Source organism: Peromyscus eremicus, chromosome X, assembly GCF_949786415.1.
Source record: "Peromyscus eremicus chromosome X, PerEre_H2_v1, whole genome shotgun sequence".
Classification (NCBI taxonomy): domain Eukaryota; kingdom Metazoa; phylum Chordata; class Mammalia; order Rodentia; family Cricetidae; genus Peromyscus; species Peromyscus eremicus.
Genome location: NC_081439.1, coordinates 68,579,533 through 68,600,248, shown reverse-complemented (window position 1 = coordinate 68,600,248; position 20,716 = coordinate 68,579,533).

The following is a 20,716-nucleotide window of genomic DNA, read 5'->3' as shown; positions in this document are numbered from 1 at the left end:
AAATCTAATCTCCTTTGCTTAGCCCTTTTCCTCACCCTTTACAACAACTTGTAACCAACCCCCCTAATCAATGAAAATTATCCCAGACCCAAAACCCATTAAAAGACCTAAAAGACCAAAAAAAACAACCACCCCACACCACCTCTTTAGGAATGTGGGCGTCGTATTCTTGAAATTGCTTCCTGCTGGGTATGAGCGAAGTTATCTTTATCCTGAAAGAAAAATTTTAGGTTAATTGTCAAATTCTAGGAAAGGTAACTATATCCTTCATTATCCAGTCTGTGTATAATGCCAAAGTTCGGGGTTTATCTCAAATCCTTATTCAAGTAGTCTTTGAGACTGGATCATCTCAGCTAGCACTCTCAAAATTGCTCTGAGCACTTTGTAGTTCCAAGCTGATCTGTAGATGATGTTTGTCAGCTTAGTGATGTTATTATTGTCCACGTGGAATTGTTGTTGTTGTGGGGCCCCATGTTCTTCCTGGAGACTTCAGTTGATGTTAGGCCTGACCGTGATTTCCTGCAAAAAACTGATAAGAGACTCGAACATAAAGACTATATATTCGGCTTTTTAGAATTAGTTAGTACTGTATATGACCATTTATATCTTAACAAAGTTTAAAATGTATATATATCTATATATATTAATCTTGTAAATTTTGGTATAAATTTCATACTTTAAGAAAAGTTTAAAGAATCAGAATAGAATCAAAGAGTTGAGATTAGTAATAGAATAGTCCCTTTATTAATTTGGCTTTTCTCCTGTCCCATAGCAGAAGATGGCTCTTTTCCTCTGGCATGATACAGGGAGTCTGTATTTTCCTTTTAACAACATGCTTGAGTTTAAAGAAGGAGAGAGCCATTCTCCAACTCCAAAGTCAGCTTTAAATTTTAATTGAACTGGGACTATTAGAAGTTAAATAGTGTTAAATCTTTAAAGAAAAGCAGAAACAAACATTTAGGAAGACATAAAAATTTTTTAGATAACATACCCATACGTCATTTCACTCTGTTTCTTAGGATAGACGATTTGTCCCTTTTCTTCAGTTGTCTCATTTGTCCAGTGTTCTTCAGATTCCTTAACCTTCATTCTCCTAAAAGACAAAAACAAAAACCTTTCCCCAAGGTTTTTTGGGGATGTTCCTTTTTTGGCAAGTTATTATCTGATTAAATGAAAAGGCATATGTTACTGGTGTAAGTTAGTTTAAATTGGATGTTCATGATTGTTGATGAACTATCACCTCCTCTAATTAAGAGGTCTCTCTTGTTCAAATCGAACCTTTATCAATTTTGATGGTACCCACAGCTTATCTTCTCCTGTAGAAATAAAAGCAAAACCTCGTCCCCAATGTAATACATATCCTGGTTTCCATTCTGAGGTCAGCACATCCTTAAAGTATATAGGTTGATTTAATTCTGTAGTTTTTCTATTATCCAATGTCTCTCTGCAGCTGTTGTTCCTTTCTCATTGGCATTGAGAAAATTCAAAGTTAATAGAGCATTATGTAGTCTATTTTGGGGGATTTTTGTTACTCCTTTCTGTTTATTTAGCATATCCTTTAGATTCTGTTTGATCTTTCTATAACTGCTTGACCTGTAGGATTATGTGGTATACCTGTAATATGGTTTATATTATAATAAGCAAAAAACTGTTTCATTTTAACAGAGACATATGATGGAGCATTATCAGTTTTGATTTGTGCAGGTATACCCATAATGGCCATAACTTCTAGCAAATGAGTGATTACAGAATCAGCTTTTTCAGAACTCAAAGCAGTTGCCCACTGAAATCCTGAATAAGTATCAATAGTGTGGTGTACATATTTCAATTTTCCAAATTCTGCAAAGTGAAACACATCCATCTGCCAGATTTCATTCCTCTGAGTACCCTTTGGGTTACATCCTGCTGGTAATGGCGTTTGATTGTAGAAGGAACAAGTAGGACATTTCTTTACTATTTCTTTGGCTTGTTGCCAGGTTATGGAAAAATCCTTTTTTAAACCTTTACTATTGACATGATGTTTTTTATGAAATTCTGAGGCCTCCAGCACATTTCCTATCAATAATTTATCAATCTCATCATTGCCTTGTGCTAGAGGGCCTGGCAGACCAGTATGGGATCGGATGTGAGTTATATATAAAGGATGACTCCTTTTTCTTATTGTATCTTGTAATTGAATAAATAATGAAGTTAATTCTGAAGTATCGTGGATAAATTCTGCAGTCTCAATATGTAATACTACTTTTTCAGTATACTGAGAGTCAGTTACTACATTGAGAGGTTCTGAAAAATCCATTAATACCAACAGAATAGCATACAATTCTGATTTTTGAACTGAATTATAAGGACTTTGAACCACTTTACTCAAATTTTCTGATTTGTAACCTGCCTTTCCTTGTTTGTTGGCATCTGTATAAAATGTACGAACTCCAGATATGGGTTTTTTCCTCACAATTCGAGGCAAGATCCAATCAGCTCTCTTTATAAGATCAATTCTATTGCTTTTGGGATATTTGCTGTTAATTTCTCCCAAAAAATTACTACAAGCTTTTTGCCAGGCTTCATTTTCTATCCATAATTTTTCAATATCCTCCTTAGTTAAAGGTACAACAATTTCTGCTGGGTCTATTCCTGCTAACTGAAGAAGTCTCAATTTTCCTTTCCAAATCAAGTCAGAGATTTTTTCCACATAAGTTTTTAATTTTTTATTTGGTTTATTTGGTAAAAATATCCATTCTAATATAATATCTTCCCTTTGCATTAATATTCCTGTTGGAGAATGCCTAGAAGGTAAAATAACCAAAATGCAATCCAGCTTTGGATCAATATGATCTACGTTCCCTTCATGTACTTTCTTTTCTACCAAGGCCAATTCTTTCTCAGCTTCAGGTGATAATTCTCTTGGACTATTCAAGTCCTTATCACCTTCTAAGGTTTTAAACAAATTATTCAGTTCATCATTTTTTACCCCAACAATAGTTATTAGATGAGAAATGTCTCCAAATAATCTTTGAAAGTCATTAAGAGTCTGTAGTCTATCTCTCCTAATTTGCACCTTTTGAGGTCTAATTTTTTGAAGTTCTATTTTATATCCTAAATAATTAATAGAATCTCCTCTTTGTATCTTTTCAGGAGCAATTTGTAAACCCCAGCAAGGCAAAATTTTCTTTACTTCTTCAAACATTCTTTCTAAAGTATCTGCATTTGAGTCAGCTAATAAAATATCATCCATATAATGATAAATTATAGATTTAGGAAATTTTTTACGTACCACTTCTAATGGCTGTTTTACAAAATATTGGCACAAAGTTGGGCTATTCAACATTCCCTGTGGGAGAAACCTCCATTGAAATCTTTTAACCGGTTGAGAATTATTATAAGTAGGCACTGTGAAAGCAAATCTTTCTCTGTCTTTTTCTTGTAACGATATTGAAAAGAAACAGTCTTTTAAATCTATAACTATGAGAGGCCATCCTTTTGGTAACAGAGTAGGCAAAGGAATTCCAGATTGTAAAGAGCCCATTGGCTGAATTACTTTGTTAATTGCTCTAAGGTCTGTTACCATTCTCCATTTACCAGATTTCTTTTTAACAACAAATACAGGAGAATTCCAAGGGCTGGTTGATTCTTCAATATGATGAGCATTTAACTGTTCTTCCACCAGCTCTTGTAAAGCCTGGAGTTTCTCTGTTGTTAAAGGCCATTGCTGAACACATACAGGCTTATCTGTTGACCATTTTAAAGGTAGAGCTGTTGGTGTTTTTGGAAAATTATCAGTTATGCCCTGTTCTTGTATGACATGGATGGCTGGTGAGCACTCATTAGAATAATATCTTTTAATATTTCTCTCAGAAACATGTACTAATTTATGATTTGTTTCTGAGATTGGAGGGATATTAATCTGAGTATTCCATTGTTGTAACAAATCTCGACCCCACAGGTTCATAGCTATGTTAGCCACATATGGTTTTAATTTTCCTTTCTGTCCTTCTGGACCTATACATTCAAGCCATCTTGCACTTTGTTTCACTCGAGATAATGTCCCAATTCCTAACAGTTGAACGTTTACCTCCTGAAGAGGCCAAGTTGGATGCCAAAATTCTGGTGCAATTATGGTAATGTCAGCACCTGTGTCTACCAGACCAGACAACAAAACACCATTTATCTTTATTGTTAGTTTTGGTCTTTGTTCATTAATAGAAGTTTGCCAAAAAATTTTCTTTATGTTTTTTCCTGAATTCCCTATTTTCTCTGTTTCATCATCTCGACTAACATGATTTATTCCTATAGACATTTGGTTATTTAGTTGCTTTGAGTAGGGGTTTCCTCTACAACTGCAGGAAAGGTTTGAACTGGATTTACTGTGGGGGCCTGCCTGAGGCCCCTCTGGGAGTTTCCCGAAGCTTGAGGCAGAGGAATACCCTGTCTGTCCCTTGTTGATCTACATTCGTTGGTCCAGTGTTTTCACTTACCACACCTTCTGCATACTCCAGAAGGAAGGGGCATTCTGTTGCCAGTGTTCCTTGAAGAAACATTATTTCTAGGAATGACCTGTTTACAATCCCTTTTCAAATGTCCTTGCTTTCCACATCCAAAACATCTAACATTGCTCAAACCTTTTGAAATTGCTTTTCCTACCCACATATCATCATGGTCATAAGCCTCAACATTAACTGTATCTCTAATCCAATCTTCCAAAGGTGCAAATCTTGCCTTTAATGGCCTGATTATTCTTTTGCATGCTGCATTTGCATTCTCAAAGGCCAAAGATTCAATTATTATCTGACTAGCCTCTGAATTCGGGACCATTTTCTGTACTGCTGAAGTCAATCTTTGTAAGAAATCTGTGAAAGATTCTTTTGGGCCCTGTATAACCTTTGTAAATGACTCAGTTTTTTTTCCTGGTTCTTCAACTCTGTCCCATGCATTCAAAGCTGCCGTTCGACATAGAACTAGGGTTTGGACATCATATAAACATTGTGTTTCTACTGAAGCATATTGGCCTTCTCCAATAAGCTGATCCTGACAGACTTGTATTCCGCTATCCCTCCATTGTTTTTCTATATTTTTAGCCTCATTATTGAACCACATTTTCCACTGGAGATGTTGTCCAGGTTCAAGAACAGCCTGTGCCAATTCCCGCCAGTCCTTTGGTATAATCCTATTACTAGTTGACCAGTTGTTTAACATTTGCTTTACATATGGGGAGTGCATGCCATAAGATGCTATTGCCTCCTTAAATCTTCATAAGTCTAACATTTTAATTGGAGCCCAAGTATTTTGTTCATTCTCTTCATCAAGTAGCTGCTGTACCGCTACCGGATAAATTAAGGGTGATTGTGTGAAAACTGGCTTTCTTTCTGTAACCTTATGATCCAATTTTGAAACAACTTCACTGTTTATTTCTTCTGTCTGAGTTTGCATTTCTCTATAATTCATTTTTACCAGTTTAATAGGTTTTTCTAAGACTGTTATTCTGGCACTTAAATTGACTATCTTTTTAAATAGTAAAATGAGGATAAGAAAAGTAATAAACTGAATAATTCGATCAATATTAACCTTTTCATATAGTTGTTCCATTGTCAGAGTGCCTAAAATTTCAAACAAAGTCCAATTTTCTTCCAATGCACACATAAAGCCCATTTTTTTTAATGTAGAAAAAAAAATTCTCTTTTAAATAGATATGTTAATTGACTTACCAAGTCTGGGTAGAACAGTAGAATCCCAGGGAATTTCAAAACAGCTTCCTGGTGTTCGAGGTGTGAATCCAGAGAGAGAGAGAGAGAGAGAGAGAGAGAGAGAGAGAGAGAGAAAGAGAGAGAGTAGCCGCTTGAGCCGAGTCAAGCCTTGGCTTTACGGGTATGGGCCTTATTCGGCAGGGCAGGCCTGAGTTGTTTGTAGCAGTTGCAAGTAGCTCCAGCTGCGGGTCAGTCAGGCCTGGGCCCGAGCTAGGCAGCCGGGCCGCCCAGGCCGGCACCGGACCTGCCGCCAAGCCAAGCCAAGTGGTTTTTAATGGATTCTTGTCACGTTGGGCGCCAAATGTAGATGTAACCAACCTTCTTATTAAATAAGAAACACAGAACCAATGCAAAGAAGAAAGCCAAGAGGTCAGAGCTAAGAGCTAAAACCTTACCCTTCCTCCTGCAGTGTTCCTACCTCTCCGAACTCACTACCCCTGTGTTAATGTCTTTATATAGTGTTCCTGTTCTGCCTTCTCATTGGTTGTAAACCCAACCACATGACCGCCTCATCACGGCCTGTCTGTATAGGCCTCCAGGTTTTCCTTGCTTGGTATTGAGATTAAAGGCATGTGTGTCCAATAATGGCTGTATCCCTGAACACACAGAGACTTACCCAGCTCTGCATACCAAGTGCTGGGATTACAAGTGTAAGCCACCACTGCCCTGCTTTCCTATGGCTTGCTAATAGCTCTGACCCCTGGGCAACTTTATTTATTAACATACAAATAACATTTTAATACAAATAAAATATCACCATATAGCCTAGTAATCTAATTAACAATCTTTTCTGTCTCATTTTCTTATTAGAAAGCACCATGTTTTTTTCTCCTTTATGGAAAAAGATGTAAACCTCACTTTTCTGGCAAAAATAAAAATGAGTTTAGAAATATAGAGGCAACTGTTGAAAATTGTATTTTATATAGTCTTAATAGCATTTCAAGTGTTTTTTAATAATCATGTTACCTTAACACCAATCAACCTGTATTTTAAAACAATGTATGAATTTCAACTTGCATTGACTTTATGGAAATTCTATTGCAAAAGAAAACAATCTATGGGCATTACTTAGGATTTATCTCCCAGGTTTTTTCTTCAAAATTATGTAATAGAACCAATGGAATATGGGTCAAGTCAGCTTTCTACCACATAGTGTAATCTTTGTATCACAGAACAAATACTTTTCTATTTTAGCACTAAATATGCCTTTTGTAAAGACTCATTTTAATCAAACACACACACACACACACACACAACACACACACATGTACACAGACACATACACACTTGGAGAAAGAAATGCAAATCTTCATTTTACAGTATAATGAACACTTATTCTGAAGTCCTCTACTACGAAAAAAGAGTCCCATTTCTTTCTAACTTTTCCTGAATAAAATGTTATCTGCTTTTATGTTCTAACTTATAAGGGTAGGGAACTGGTCAGTGTCGATGTTAGCTCTTGCTCTACTATCAAGTTAGTCATATATAAAAAGAAAATAACAATCGCTATGACTGTCATTCCATTACTGGCTCCTTGATGCACTGTAAAAGTCTGTTGTTGATTTCTGTCAGTTTAGCTGCTATACCTGAATCTATTCATATTTTAACCTCCATATATGCCTCTGTGGCCTCACAGTCAGCACCCCATTGCTCAGGTATGGCATGGTAAGACTTCATGTCCCTCAGGCACTGGCTCTGCTGCTGCTGCTGCCGCCAAACGTAGTTTTTAACTAAATCTCTATCACTCTATTTACCAATAATGACTTGGGAGTCAGATGTTGTGGTGAAAACTTGCTAGCTCAGAGAAGCCGAGAAGCAACCAGCTGACCTTCCTTTTTGGCTGGAGACCCAGCAAGAGAGCATGTCTCCAGCCATCACTAAACCAAAAAGCCCACAAAGCTCCAAGTCCTTCCTTACTCCTTCCTGTGCATCTTTCTATCCATCTTCCTGGTTCCTCTGTACTTTCTATGGATAATTCCTATCAACTAGTTGCTTGCTCCACATCTTGACCCAAGGTTGATTTTATTTAACATTCTCGGGTTTCACAGTGCAATCAAATATCCTCTAAAATATTGTTTTCTGACCATGTTTTGAAGGAGACTAAGAAGAGTTGTCACATCTCGATTCTGTAGTTTGTGAGGGAGTTATCATAGAGATTGCTCAGATATATCCTTGTCTTATTTGCAGTCAAATTATTTCATCACTATGTGCTAAGCTCACTTCACATTAAATACCAGTTAATTTACCAACCTGTAACCAAAAATTAGATTCTATAAATGTCTTCATAACATAAATTTATATTTGTGACTCTAAAGTTCTAAACCAATACATTGCCAAATGAAGTAAGGATCCAGGAATCAAAAAAGCTTGAATACTTCCTGATAATGAAAAAAAAAAATCTTCTGAAGATAAAGGAAAAAAAACCAAATGAATACCTCAAATTAAATATTCATTAAGTGTATAGCCAGTAATTAATGAGGCCAATGTTGTAGATTCTCACTTTGGTCAGTCACCTCAGCACCATTGTATCCTTTAACTATCATTGTACTTGACACTACAAATATCATCAAATTTGTGCAATCCGTGATAAAGATACCTAACAATAATTATTTGATGAGGTAAAACACAGAACCAGAGAAATCTTTACTAGCTGTAATTCTGACAGAAGGTTAGTATCTATAATACACACAGAACTCAAACAAACACCAAGAAAATAATCTGTGGTGATATATTGTGTCCCCCAATATACTGTGCACCCTAATAAAGCTTATCTGAAGATCAGAGGAAAAAGCCAGGCACTATATTAAACATAGAAGTCAGACAATGGTAGCACACACCTTTAATACTAGTATTTGGGAGGTAGAGAACCATTCAGATCTCTGTGAGTTCAGGGCCACACTGGGAACAGAGTCAGACATGGTGGCACACGCCTTTAATCTCAGAACTAATCATGGAGGTCTGGAGATCTTACAGACAGACAGGAAGTGATGTAGCCGGCCAGAGAGAGGAAGTAAAATGGCAGGGACAGAAAGGTATATAGGCATGGGTATACAGAAAGTAGGTCTCTTTGGAAGCTGAGGAGCTAGTGACATGTGGTTGGCTGTGGCTTGTCCTGTTCCTCTGATGTCTCAGTTTTAACCCCAATATCTGGATCCAGGTTGTTTTTATTAATAAAACCACTTAGCAACTTGTCTTACAATAATCCATTTTTTGTAATGTACTACAGAACTAAATAGTGAACTCTCAGAAGAAGGAATACAGATAGATAGGAAACACTGAAAAGACATTCAACATCCTTAGCCTTTGCAGAAATTTGCATTAAAACCACCCAAGAAATAATGGGCCTTGTGCAGAATATCAATAACAACAAATTGTACGTGTGAGAATGGGGAACACTTATACACTGCTACAGGAAGTCAAACTTGTTCAGCCACATTGGAAATCAGTCTGAAATTGGCTTAAAAAGCTAAAAATAAAAACACTATATGACTCAGCTAGTTCCATTTCTTGGCATGTACTCAAAGGACTCTATACTCTATAATATGGATACTTGCACATTAGTGTTCATTGCTGCTGTATTCATAATAGCTAGGAAATGGAGCAGCATAAATGTCCAATAACTAATGAATGGATAATGATGAAGTTGTACATATAAACATTGGAATATAACTTAGTGGAAGGAAAACTTAAATTGTGAAAATTTCCAGTAAATGGATGGAATTGTTAAAAAGAATGCCGAAGAGTGGAAACTCATGTTTAAAATGAAAAACACTACATGGTCCATCTCATATATGAAGATCCTTTCTATCCTATGCTTCTCTAGTGTGATATGTCTAACATGGAGTACTTGTACAAGCCAGAAAACAAGGAAAGGAATAGAGAGGGAAAGAGTGTGGAGGGCTTACTTTCAGGGAGGAGGGATAATAGAACAGAGGTAATAAAAGGGGAGTACTATGGGATAGAAAGCTTAGGTAGCATGTAATCTAGGGGCAATTAGGGAAATGAGAATACAGGGTTTAGAGAAGGATTAGCTTGGATAAAAGAAATGTAAATACATCATTTTATCATTTTGCAAGTGAGAAATGCTCAATTGTGCAATACTGACTTGAGTGTTGGAAGAATAATAAACTGCTTTCTGAATGTATTGAAAACTCCTCTACATTATGGTGCAATGTTTAATATTGTAGGGTTGGTTAACAAGCCAGATACAGGGAGATAGAGTGTGTTTTTATGGTTAACTAAATGATCTGAACAGCAAATGTCTTGTAAACACCTGTGATTTTAACCATAGACAAAAGTGAATTCCAGGCTCAATAAATGGACAGGGGGAAAGTTGTATTGCTGCCCCAGGATATAGAAAATGAGTAATAAATGTAGGACCAATCCTAAACAAGTCACTAATACCACCCATTCTAAGGTTCAGAAACATTGTAGAAATGAAAAGTGGAAAGCGTGTAAAAGTCCGAAGATAGAGTGAAGGGTTATGAAATACCATTCCCTGCATTCATACAACAATTATAATTGTTAACTCACACAAACCATAGTTACCTGCACTAGCACTATACCGGACCAATCATATCAATTGTCAGTCAAGAAGAAGGAGATGCTCCCTGGACTCTACCCTTTGCTTCTTCCTATGAGCTATAAATAGATTCTGGGAGAGGGGGGGATCACTGTCTTTAGTTGGGTACCTATTGTGAGTACACCAGGCTCTAATGAATAGTACCAAACCCATGGTCACACAGATGGTCCTATTTAATCCTGGTGATATGAATATGACAGTAAATAGAGGTGGTAGCGAAGTGCTAGTGAGAGAAGTCAGTATGCAATATGTACCTATGTAAAAATTTTTAAATGATAATAAGAGTAAACATTAAAGAATTAGACATAAATCTTTTGATTCATAAGAAGCACAATGTAATGTTATATACATCTTCATATTACCACTACTTCTTTAAGAATAATGTTTGTGTTTCATGAAGATTTTGGCAATTGAAAGGAACTGAACTGAACCAGTCATCCTGAGTGAATGTAGGCTGAGCAACAATCTTATACTCTCTTTGTTATATGTAAATATTGAGTTGCATGGATATATTAAAAACAAATAAAAGACTCAAGGGAAAATATAATAAGATAGAAAGTATTCTAGGTTTTAAAATTCTTCTAACACAAATATCAGCTATTCTTAATTTGTTCCTTCATACAGAAATTCATTTTGAACACAATTTATCGTGTGTGTTTGGCAGATGTTGACAAATCAAGTCATTTGGAGATGGAGACTTCAATAAGAACTCACATTTGGCTTGAGAAGTAGAACAGAAGTCAACACACACATAAGTACATAAGGCATTTAGAATCCCAGTATCTTTTTAAAAAATCACATTTATCTTTCTGACCTCCAACCCAATTAGATTAATTTTCTAGAGATTAAGGCAAACATTGCAACAATCCATAGACTGTGTGGTTTAAATACAAGGTATTTATTTTCTCAAAATTTTGAGATTGTAAGCTTACTCTTGGGTTTTTAGGTTGGTGATTCTGTGTTTGCATATTGATTTATGGCCTTCTTGTTGATTTCAGAGGCATTGGAGAGGGAAAGAGCAAGCTCATTGTTTTCTCCACTTAAGACACCTATCTTATGGATTCCACAACTCCCAAAGGCCTCCATTCTCCAAATATCACACTGTTATGATGTCAACACACAAATTTCACAGAATAAAAAATGCAGCCCTTACTATCCTTTCTGAGAACAGTCTTTTAGCATGCTCTGGAGAGAGCACCCCAAGAACATTTTTCTGGCTTCAGAGAGAGGCAGATTTTAACAAAGTGAAAGAGAGCAGGATAAAAAGTTTAAGGGAATTCATAGAGTATAATATTTGCTTTTACAATGTTAAACTAGAATTTCTATTCTTCAAGGTTATATCAATAAATTATTAGTAGTTATTGAGTGATTTTTCATGGGAAAATATGAAAAACAAATATGAATTTATCACAGGTGGACCACAGATAACAAACCCCCAAAATTATTCCATTTAAGTCAGTGGTCCTCAACCTGTGGGTCATGACACTTTTGGGGGTTTGAATGATGTTTTCATAGGGGTCACATATCCGTTATCCTACATATCAGATATTTACATTATGATTTAAACCAGTAGAAAATTACAGTTATGAAGTAGCAACAAAAATAATTTTATGATTGGAGTCACCACAACATGAGTAACTGTATTAAGAGGTCATAGCATTAGGAAAGTTGAGAACCACAGATTTAATCCTATCTTTGTTAGCCAACAAAAATACCATCTTCAGTAGAATATGTGATAACTTTGAGGACAATGGGTGACTCAGTTGCATCATCAAAAAGTCCATGCCTGCATGGTTAGCAACTATGAATGCTTCACTATGAATTCCCTGCAAAACTCACATACGACTCCACTGAAAAGTCTTCTCGCCTCTAATAGTTGTCTACTCTTACATAACCTCGTTGCGAGCCTCATCACTATTGGAAAATTTGTTAGTTTCCCAAGTCCTGTGAGCTACCCATCCCATGCTCTCTATAGGAATGAATGCTTCAACCTGGAAGAAATTTTACTGAGCCCATAATATGACCCAGTCTTTCAGTAACTTTAACCTCTTTTCTATTTTTTTTTTTGAGGTTTGGATAATATATATTTATAATTGTTTTTTTTTTCATTTATGGCTGACCATTAGGACATTATTTGACAGCAACAATCAGTTATTCTGACCATTTATGAGTTACTGTAGTAATTGATATATAGTGCAAAAGAATAATGTTTCCTTCTACAACTGAGATCAAAAGGAACCAAAATTTATAAGCCAAATACAGATGTTCAGAAGACAATTAGAAAGCCACATCATATCTGTTTAACAAAATATTATCTTTTTAAATTAACTATTTATTCTTTTCTCATGTATTATATCCCAATCACAGTTTCTCCTCCCTCCTCTTCTCCCAGTCCCTCTCCCAACCCCCTCCCCCTGCCACACCAATCTAATCCTCCTCTATTTCACTTCAGAAAACAGCAGGACTCTCAGGGATATCAACCAAACATGGCAAAGCAAGTTACAATAAAACTAGGCACATACTCTTTTATCAAGGCTGGACAAGCCAACCCAGTAGGAGAAAAAGGATCCCAAAAACAGACAAAAGAGTCAGAATCAGCTCCTGCTCCTACTGTTAGGAATCCCACAAGACTAAGTTACACAATCATATCATACATGCAGAGGACCTAGGTTAGAACCATACAGGCTCCCTGATTGTTACTCCAGTCTCTATGAGACCCTAAGAGCCCTAGTTAGTTGATTCTGTGGCCCTAGAATCTATGAGGGTGACCCAAAATTGTACCATTTAAATTGGAGCTAATGACCTCTCCAGCCAGATTTTGACCTGGCTTACAAGATCAAATTTGGTTTCCTCCTGAGGACTGGGCCTTAAATTCAATCAAAGAACATTCAGTTGGGCCTGTAATAGTTGTGCCTGCTAATGCTATAGCAGGAACCTTTTGCCTGGCATGATAATAGTGTACCACGAAGGACTTACATAAACCAAGGCTACTGGTAAAAAATTCTCCCCAGCGTCCTGTATATCAGGCAGCTAAAATGAGTATGTTTAACTATCAAACAAATATAGATTTTTTTCTTTCAAACTCACAGAAGCTTTATTTATAAAAGCATTTCATTCATAGAAATTGAACATAGTCTTGATCCATAAAGATTAAAATTGAAAAGAATAAATAATGTAAAAGGATGTGAAAATGAGGTTACTTTATTTTTGATACAATGATTCATTGGATATCAATACTTCTTTCCATATGATGAACTTCCTCAAGTATATCATGAAAATATATACCACACTGACCTTTCCTGTTACTACAGTTACATATTCAAGTCCAAAATTACAGCCAAAATTACAATCTGTTCAGAAAGAACAGGATACTTGCCATACCAGTGAAGCCTTGAAAATTGTGTTTATTCATGGACTATGATTTATAATGGTACACTGGTTAATAGTGAGATCTATATTCATTTGATAACCAAACAATATAATAAGCTTCCAGATTTTCACTAGAATAATGTTGTGTGATACTTTGATTACATTCTGACAATAAAGTTTTATTTTTAATCCGAGGACAGAGCTAGCCACTAGCTGACCAAAATTAACCATACAGATTTTGAAGGACTGAGGAAGTAGTAAGCAGGGCTTAGAGAGGATCTCAGCCTTTCTGGAGGAAGAAAAGGAAGATATAGGAGGTCACTGGTGGCTTCTCTGCAGCTTCTATGATCATTCAGGTTCATAACCCAAACATCTGGCTACTGATTTTTTATTGATAAAGAGTAATTAGTCCCTCCTCTGCCTCTACTAAATGTACCTCCCCACGGGAGACCTTACCTTCTTGTAGGAGGGAATGGGGGGTAGGTTGGAGGGGGAGGTTGGAAGGATGGGAAGAGAGAAGAGGGAGATCTTTGGTATGTAAAATGACTTAAAAAATTGTTTAAAAACGAGTAATAAATAGATTGAAACACTAAAAAAAGAATAATTAATCAAACACTTCAGAATACAATGGATCTTTTAATTTAAATTTATTGTTGGAAGGGGTGTGTATGTGATCAATCAATTTGTCAAGTTTCACAAGTTTCTTTACATACCAAGACATCTCATTGTCCATATCTTACCCTACCCTAGCTTTATTTTTTGTAGGGGTTGAACCATGTAGCACAGGCTGGTCTTGAACTTTTCACCTAGTCAGAGCTGTCAAGTGTTGGGATTTCAGCTGTGCAATATACACTCAGGCCTGTGTGCTTGTGCATACACACACACACACACACACACACACACACACACACAATCTGGATTTTCAATTTAGGATAGCATATGATATTTGCTTTCCTTGAGTCTGGCTCATTTTGTTTAACATGATGTTATCCATTTATATTTATTTTATATACATGCTATAATTTTATTGTTCTTTATTGCTTAATAAAAGTATACTGTTTATAGATAACATAATTCCCTTATTTTTAATCTCTTCATGTGTACCTAGGCTTATCCCATATCTTATCTATTAGGAGAAGGGCAGCAATGGCCATGGATATGCAGGTATTTCTGTAGCATACTAATTTAGATTTCTATAAACAATAGAGTAAACACATGGAAAAGGAACAAAAAACTTCTCTAAAGATGAAGTGAAAATGTCTAAGAAATATATGGAAATATATTCAGTATCCTTTTACTTCAAAGAAATGGAAATGAAAACTAACCTGAGATTCTCTATTTGTCCCATCAAAACAACTATCATTAAGAAAACAAATAATAATAAATGATGGCAAGGATATAGGACAAAATGAACTCTTTGTCACTTCAGAAGAGAATGCAAATTTTTGCAACCATTATGGAAATAAGTACAAAATTATTTCCAAAATGATCCAGCTACACTATTCTCTAGAAACGGGTACTTCAACATTTTCCCAGTGTTCCCAATTGCAGGTTTTTCTTCCCTTATCTCTCATTTCCCCAAGTATCCAATGGAGATTCCTGTTTCATATAAGCCATAACCTCTTTCCCATGGTAAACAATGGGCTCTGATATTTTTCTTAGATTGCTTTTTAAACTCAATATCAATAGAAATCTTCAACTATTTTTAAATGTATGAAGCAAAACTAAACCATAAATGTAATTTTCTTAATCTGAAATAAACATAAAACTGGAACATTAAATAGAAGGTAAACACTCTTTGTAAATTTTATATTCAATGAAAAAAATCTGAGAAAGAGCAGGAATTAAGACTTTTAATAAAGAAAATAGTTTATACAAAATAATTTATATAGCTCTTCTATTCAGAGAAATATATTTGGTTAAATAATGTAAAGAACGTTTACATTATTAAGAATAAAACTGTCCAGTATTATCTACTACTATTATTCAATATTGGTTTGAAATCTTAGACAAAATAATAAGGCAGAGGAAATAATTAAAAGAAAGTCAAATTATCCTGTTTGCCAATTATATTATCCTGTACTCAGAAGACTCAATACAGAACCATTTTCAATGAAGTAGCAGGATTGAAAATTAGCACTGAAAAATCAGAAGCTTTTCTATATATCAGCAAAGATTAGTGTTAAAGCACAAGGACTGAGAAGACAGTATTGAGCATACAAAATATACCCATGTTTTTACATCCAAATGATTCTCAACTATGGTGCCAAAATCAAGCATAGGAGAAAGAGCAGCCTCTTCAACAAGTGGTGCTCAGGCAATTTTATAATTACATGTAGAATACTGAGTAAAATTTGTTCCCTAAATGTATCTTACCCTAAATGGAGGGGTTCTCAAGGCCTCACTTTTAGATGAAGAGCTACTGCTAATTGATGCCCTTTGAAGGAGAATATCTCTTCTTCAGGAGCATGGCCACTGGTAGGTTGTCCATACCCAGTGTACACATGCACATATGGGTGATACTAATTAGACTCAGTGCGTTAACTGATTAATTATAAAAGATGGGCCTGAAGGTGAGACGGAGATATCGAGGGGATAATAGTGGTGGATGTGATCAAGATACACTTTGTATATTTATAAAATTTTCACAGAATAAAAATAAAAAAATACTTTATACAAAATAAAAGCTTAAAATGGAGCAAAGATCATAATTTAAGACCTAAAACACAGGGATTATTAGAAGAAATAACAGGCAAAACACTCCAAAATGTTCAGATACTAACATATGAAGTGATTATATCTGATTCCAATTGCTCAGGAAATCAAATAAATTAAATGAGATGGCATCCAGTTAAAAAAATTTCTGCTTATCAAGGAAAATTATCAGCAGAGTGAAAAGACAATACACGGAATAGGAAGGGGGAAATGCCAGCTGTTCTCCTAATTAGGAATGGTAGCAAAGAATATATAAAGAACAAAAAAAATCTTTAAAATGACCAAAAATTGATCAAGCAAAGCATGGTAATTGATCTGGCAGATACTTCTGAAGGGAGGAAGTGTAAGTAACTAATGCATATGTGAAAGAATGTATTAATTGAATTGATGTGACCATGCATTTGAATATTTCAAACTTCATATTATAAAACACTTTACAAATTTAATTTTCATAGTTATAGCAAGAAGATATCTATACCACATTTAAATAGAAGCAATGTTCTTGAATAATTCACATGAAATTTGGAAATTTTAAATGTACATTATGTACATGAATGTAAATATCACACTGAGTCTCCCAAACCCATGCAATTATAATTCATGTATAGCAAAATAAATACAAATAAAGAAATTACATCCTCTGACATAGACTAATAATCTACAATGTCCCAAAGTTTCTTGCTATTGAAAAATATGAGGGACAAAATAAATAGTTGTTACCAGTAAAATTGCAAATTATGAGAGAAAATGTGAATTACAGAGAATACAATTGTCCATATTCAGTTGTCTCTTACAATGACAGAGAATATGCAGCCACAGTTAAATACAAAATCAGTACAGGGAAAATTATTTAAGACATTGTTGAAAAGGTTGTGTGTATGACTTCAATTATAAGCACATATGTCTGCTCAGGTATGCACATGTGGAGGCCAGAGGTCACTGTGGATGCCTTCCTCAATTGTTCTCTATCTTATTTTCACTGAATCTGGAGCCATTTGTTTTGTCTACACTAGCTGACTGGCCAGCAAGCCTACGGATTTGCTTTTGTTTGCCCTCCTTTCCCAGGCCCTGTGGTACACCATAATACCAACCCTCTGCAACCATGTAATTCTCCCTCCCTTCACACAGTGTCCTCACCTCCCAAGGCCCTTTCCCCTGTCTGCCTCTCACCACAGTCCCTATGGCTTCTTCCCTCCATCAGTACACCCTCCCCACTCAGCACCCCTTCCCCCATGTCTTTTCCCCTGCAAAGTTCCCTCCCACTCTTCCTCCTCTGAAACCTGCATTCCTTCTTTCTCTTGTGCCCCCTAACTGCTGTCTCCTCTCCCATTTTCCCCTTCTGTAGCTCCTCTGGTCTTAGCAGCACCTCCCATCTCCTTATTCCCCTGCAATGAGGACTATGCCATTCAGTCACAGGTGGGCTATCTAAGAAGGTGTTTGGGATCTCTTCTCAGGTTCTCATACTTGTAAGCACTTAAGGATTTCTCCCCTTGAGCTAGCTCTCCAGCTTTAATGAATATTTTCAAAAGGAATTCTTACTCCAAAACCACCTTTTACTACTGAGATGTAAATCTGAGATGACTAGGAGGTTTAAAATGAAACATTTGGATGGAGTTGAATGATGCTACAAACTCTGAACTTTATCTCAAGTCCTCTTTGCAAAAAGAAGTGGTAGACTCTTCTTAGTCAAAGAATGTTGTTCTGGGGTTTTAAATAAAGCTTTATGTTGAGAATGGGCAAGCTTTCCGGTAGTGTCACTTTCCAACTACATCACTTCCTGGCTCTGTCACAATCCAGTGGCTTAAAGTGGGAAGATCGCTGAAGTGATGGCTGGAGCTGTTGCCTGGCTGCTTCTCTGGCATCTCCTATTAATAGTTACAGAAAGATGACATTTCAGATGGGTCCCATGTCTACATCTGTGTTGTATAAGAACTTTGATTTTCTAGTTCTGAACCCATGTCATTGACTTTTAGTATTACAGACTCGGGTGTGGGCAATATCCTAATTGGTGTCTTCCAGGAATAGGCTGTCTTAAGGCCATGAGATCTTTCATGATTTCAGCACTTGTACACCAAGCCCACTTCTCTCAAATACAATGGCCTGTGTTTTAGACTTATGGAGGCGGTAAACCTGGACCTTGCTCAGAATTCTTATGACCTTTGACAATGTAATGGCATACTTCTCTCCTGAGGAATAGGAGCTACATAGTGGTTCTCAGAAATGCCTCTGCTATGAGGTAATGTTGGTGAATTTTTTGCTTGTTTTTCCCTAATCCTGGATCCTTTGTATCTACCCATACTGGACGACATAGAGGAGAAAGGATAGGTTTCTCATTGGACTTTGACATAGTTAATATGAGGATTCTAGAGACTGAGCCTGGCTCTGCTCTTTCCTCTGTTGAGAATGACAAATGTGTACTTTCTGAGGAAGTTGTTTTTATGAGAGTGTCACAACAAAGATACATTCAGGATGTTGGCTGTGACATGTATGAGTCAGTCATAAAGGAAATGCTGTACCTGACTATGTAGGACGTAGCTATGCAGCAGTCAGTATGAACTGGCAGCAGTGATATGCATGTCAGTCACGTGAAAGAGCTTTCCATTTCATTTTGCAGGAGAATGAATGCAAATCTTTAGGCATGAAAAGGGCCAGGCTTCATGTATGAATGACTACAAATTCCAAGGGCCAGAGAAAGGCCTCACTTGCAGTGAGGTTGGGAGGAAATTCTTGGCCAGGTCTACTAAGACCCCAGCAAGTTATAATGAGGAGCAGCCATTTACTACCACTGAGTGCATAGAAACCTCTTACCAAAACAAATATGCAGGTAAAGTATGGGGAATTTATTACCTGAAAAGCTGAATTTGTTCAGCACCAGTAATCTCACAACAATGACCCTTTTAAGAGTGAAGAAGGAAGGTCATCACAAGACACTCAATAACAGAAATTATAGCATCCAGAAAATCCTGGGATATGTAGTACCTGTGGGAAAACATTGATCAGTAAAGCCTACCTTGAGGCACACGGGAAAGGCCAAACTGCAGAAAATGTTTATATGTGTGATATATATGGAAATTTGTTCTGGAAGAATTTTTCCCCTCCAGGGCACAACACATTTCACACAGAAGAAAGACCTTATGTGTGTAGTGAATGTGGACAAAAGTACATCAGAATGCCGGGCGGTGGTGGCACACGCCTTTAATCCCAGCACTCGGGAGGCAGAGCCAGGTGGATCTCTGTGAGTTCGAGGCCAGCCTGGACTACCAAGTGAGTTTCAGGAAAGGCGCAAAGCTACACAGAGAAATCCTGTCTCAAAAAACCGAAAAAAAAAAAAAGTACATCATAAAACCCCACCCAAATCTACCTAATAAAGTCACCACACAGCAAAGTCTAAAGGAAACATAGGTTAAAAATTCTTTGGTGGCAGTTCTTACCTCATGCACCATGGATTTCAAACAGAAGCAAGACCATATATATTAAACAAATGTGGAAATGCCTTCAGCAGCTTTTCCCATTTTTCTTTTCTCATGGAACGTCTTATTGGACAAAGGTTCATGAGGATAACAGTTTTGGTGTCCCTTTTACTTTCTCTTTTAAGCTCCTTTTATACCAGAAATGACATTATACTGAACAAACCCTTTAAGAGGACATGGAATGTACTGTCTCCGTATTCAGTATCACATGATTTACAAAAGAGAATCCTTACTAGACTAGCCTTCCTGAGGGAACCAGGAAGCACCTGTCAAACTTTGTATATTTGGACATCTGCGCTGTGGAGATTAGCTACAAGTTTCAGGTATGTCAGACAATTTTTGATTGCTTTTAATTGTCCTAGAGTCTTTGAGTCATTTATTTCCATTTCTGTTGCATACACTGTTCCACATCTATCAGTAGGTTAATCCCAATGTATATATCACCTAAACGTGCTCTGAGAATGCAGATTTCTGCTGTCTTTTTCTATTCTGTGGGAGTTATAAGTGGTATATATATCCACTAGCAGCTTTCCATTTCCTAACCTCTGATAGCTTGTGTATGAACATGATTCAGCCTCTGCTAAAAATATTCAAGCTGAAATCTGCAACTTTCCAAAGATTTTGTTTCTTTGTGGACTATTACTTCTACATGTAATGCTTGAGAATAATTTATTGAACCTCGTAACCTACCTACCATGTAATTTCTTGTGCCACACTGACAAGATTTATGCAGAGGCTTGTGAAAACATTGTTTTCTTATTTAATCTCTCATACTGTTATGTTCACTGTGTGGGATTGATTGGGAAAATAATTGAGCTTTGCCAGCACAAAAGAAGGGATAC